A 4,399-nucleotide genomic window follows, 5' to 3' on the forward strand; every position below is an offset into this window, starting at 1 on the left:
TTTAATGCATCTTTCCTAAGAGGAGTTCTAGAAAAAAATTGTGCATTAGGATTATGTACAATTTTAATATAACGTTATCAATTTCTTTGTTCAGTAAAACTTAGTGGTTGATCTAATCTGGCTATTAATCATGCCATTTCTATACGATCAACTTGCGGATCATATTTCTACGTGCTTAGACCGCCGGTTTGGCGGTCAAACGATAATTGCGTTTGGCGGAGATCAGCTCCGCCTCCTTGCTTTTGAAGACACTTTTCAGAGTGTCTTCTTAAGTGCGTAGTGCCGTGAATAATGTTATCTTGTAATTTCTCACCACAATATTTACATTGAGCTACGTATTTAATGTTACCGTTATTGTCGACCTCCTCGAATGTGTTGAAGTGCTCCCAAACTGCTGAGGTGCGCTTGCATTTCTTCTTAAAACTTGCAACACTTGCACTAGCACTATCGCTTGCCTCTCCTCCACGGCCACTTCCGCCACCACCATTACGTCCCCGACCTCTAGTACGTCCACCAGGGGTCGGATTTGCAGTTTCATCAGCAACTCTTTTCATAGTTTGCGATTCCTGCGTTTGAAAAACATTAAGAAATTGCCCTTCTTCGATGTTGAATTGGGTATCAATGGGAATATTACCACCATAACCAGAAGAAGCCATTATGAAAAATAAAAGAAATTGAGAGCGCTTTGAGAGAACTTAAGAGAGATAGAGAGAGATTTAAGCGAGATTAAGAGGGATTTGAGAGAGATTAAGAGAGATTAAGAGAAATTGAGAGAGAATGAGAGTTTTTGGGTGAGGAAAATGGTTGGGGGGGTATTTATAGGAAAATTTTTGGGTTGAAAAAAAAAAATTTTCCCCCAAAAATTCGGGTCCAACAGCTAGTATATTTTCGGGCAGTTCAGGCAAAAATTCGGGAAGGTCGGGCAACGGTAAGAAATCCGACCGTTGGGTTTAAATTTTTGGGCAAAATTCAGGTTCGGGCAAAAAGACCCGTTTTGTTCAAAATTCGGGCATTTTTCAGGCTAACGGTAAAAACAAATTGGGCATTTTTCGGGCAACGGGCAAAATTCGAGCAACGGTCACAAAAAATCGGGCAACGGTCAAAAAAATTCGGGCAACTTCGGGTATTGCCGGAAAATTCAAAAAAATTCTGACGAACGGCGGGGGATGACTTCTCCACGGCGACGGGCTGTCGGGGGGATTAATATTTTCGGGCTGCCCAAGCCCGTACTCGAAAATAACCATGGTCGGGCGGCGAGAGGGCTCTGCCCGCCGTGCCCGAAAATTTTTGGGCACCGAGCATGCCCGCCGCCCGAAGTTGCAACACTGTGTGGACGTAAACTTTTTTTTTGTTTTGCTTGTTTGTATCAAAACGTTTTGTTATGGAGTTCAGAAAAATCTGGATTACAGAAAAGAAAAAAAAAAGTTTTGGTTTTGTCAGCAGATCTTGTCAATTGTCTACTTGGTAGTCAACCAATATGCAACTATATCAGTAGCATTGCGGCTCAAAACTGAAAAAAATATACAATATTTCTCATAGCTTTTCCTTAATATCTTATTTTCTTACAACGTTAAAGGAACGGAGAATGAAGAAGAAAGCGGCCAAGACAAATATAGTCATCGTGACTATGGCAACAACTTTGATCTTTTGAGACTCACCTCTCTAAATAAATTAATAATTTCTATTGTTCCGCTCACAAGCCTTGTGAGTTGAGTCTCGACTTGAGAGACCAAGAGGGAGAGATGGCGAGATGCAAATTAACAGATAGAGATCGAGATTCTGATTTGAGATTCTGAGGAGGATGAGGATATTGATATCTAAGGGGACATTGGGCTCAATTGGTTTCGGTTCCAACCTTTGTACAATCTTAGCTAAAAATTGCGACTTGCTTGTAGGTATATTTTTCTACCATAGCAAAGAAATCTTTTTAAATGAAAGAAAAGAAGAAAATTTTCAATTTAGTCCTTGACTATGCATCTAATAAAAAACCATATCAATAGAGCTGAGACTCGAAACTGAAAAAAGGTACAATATTTCTCATAGTTTCATTCAATATCTTGTTTTCTTACAACATAAAAGGAACAGAGAACGACAAGGAAAGTGACAGAGACAAATATTGTCGTCATGACTATGTCAACAACTCTGATCTTTGGAGACTTACTCCTCCAAGTAAATTAATAATTTCGGCCGTTTAGCTCACAAGTCTTGTGAGTTGAGTTTCGACTTGAGAGATTGAGAGGGAGAGATGGAAAGATGCATATCGACAGAGGGAGATCGAGATTTAGATTTGAGATTCTGTGGAGGATGAGGATATCAATATCTAAGGGGACATGGGGCTCAATTGGTTTCGGTTCCAAACTTTGTACAATCTTGGCTAAAAATTGTGACTTACTTATAGGTATCTTTTTCTACCACACCAAAAAAATCTTCTTAAATGAAAGAAAATAAGAAAATTTTCAATTTAGTCCCTCACTATTCATCTCGTTCCATTTTCACTAATTATTGAATAGTTACATTTATATGGACATTTTAGATATTTGCAGAGAACAAAGACAAAGTTGATATTTTGAAAAAATAAGAGCGATATTTAAAGTATTTTCTCTAGCAAAAAAGATTGCAGAAAAGGTCAGTAAAATACTTCAACGCCCTTATTGAAAAAAAAAAAAATTGAAGTAGAGCTTAATACATAATAGACCATGTAGGGAAAAAGAAGAAAAAGTACGAAGAATTTAGTTTTGAGATAATCCATATCATTGATTTAGATTTAACGGTTGAAGAAAGTTAAATGTTTCTTTGTTAAAATAAGCTCAGTTGTAGACGATCTTTCTAACAACCTATTGATACCAGTCCTGCATAACCAGCAAAACCCATTGTCTGTCTTGAGTTTGAGCACACTCAGCAAAGTTTGTGTTCCTATGAGAATTGTTCTAGCATACAATTCATCATCTTTAATTCTTAGAGGGGTTATTACTACTATTGGCACTTCAATTATGAGTTATCTGTGAATTAATTTCAAATCTTAAGATATCGAATGCGCTACAACTTAATGATGAAATGAAGGAAACGGGTTTAAAAGTAGTATTTTGGCAACAACAAAAAAATAAAGAAGGAAAAAAGAGAGGTGTTGTGGGTATTTTTCTTGAAAACTAGTTATGAATTAGTTTTATTTTCCTTCTGTTTTTCTTTTTTTGAAATGATTTTCTTTTAGTTACAATTTTTTATATGAAACTTTCAATTTTTAAATTGAATCAATGAAAAAAAAATTAAATTTTCTTTTAGAATTAAACCTTAATTTCAATGTGAAATCAAGATTGTCCATTTTATTTAATATCGCCCCTTCTATTAAGATTGTTTAAGTTAATCTATTCTAATAAAATGACAATTATAATCAAGGTTATTTGTTTGTGGAGATCCGCATTAAATGGAATGGAGAAAATCAGATGCAGATTGCAAACGGGTTAAAATCTATCTGCCGTCGGTTGCAGGGCGGAGGAGGATTTAGAGGTCGCAACCCTATTTCCCGTTTATCCACTTAGTTTAATTATATCATATTTTTAAATTAGATATATTATGTGTAATATGCTAATATATAGTTTTGAATATGATCTACTACATAATACATATGGAAATTTAAAACTACATTAATTTTATTTTTAACTTAATGTCTAATGTTTTGAATGGTTGTACTATTTATTTATTTATTTATTTTATAATGAAAATAATTAATCATGTAAATGGGGCACCGCGGATATTCCGAACCAATGACGGTGAAATCTTTCCAATAATCATTCAATTTATGTGATTTATGGAGTGGTTATGATTAATGATTTTTTTTTTTTTTTGCGAAATGGTTTGGCAAGAAGACCACTCTGTCCCAAATCTACCTAGTAGAAACTAGTGATATACCCGCGCGTTGCTACGGGTAATAATTTTGTATTATCTATAGTTGTTGTAAATGTGATGGAACTTAAAGATGAGAGCTTTTTTTGCAATGAGGGAGAAGAGAAAAAAAAAAGTCTTATGTTATATGGAGTCTTGATAATTTTTACAATACAACAGTAGTTTATATATACATATTTGTACATGAGCAGGTCCATATAATGTTCTAATAAGGATTTATTTACATTGTAACTAGGAGCCTTTTTTCAGTCATTTTGTTGTTTTTTTTTAATTATTTTTTACCTGTAAAATGTATATTTTAAGGGTTAGTATTAATAGTTCATGGGATTGGAAATATTTTGATTTAGAGATAGTGATATCACCTTGGTCTTGGATGTTTTGTAGATGGTTCTGCTTTTTTTGATCGAGAACTGTGATGGAGAGTGTGCTTAGATATGTATTTAGAATTAGAAATATTAGTTTTGGTTCATAAATAATACAAATTAGTGTACATAGCTTA

The sequence above is a fragment of the Morus notabilis genome, unplaced genomic scaffold (assembly GCF_000414095.1).
Source record: "Morus notabilis unplaced genomic scaffold, ASM41409v2 Scaffold406, whole genome shotgun sequence".
In the NCBI taxonomy this organism is placed as follows: Eukaryota; Viridiplantae; Streptophyta; class Magnoliopsida; order Rosales; family Moraceae; genus Morus; species Morus notabilis.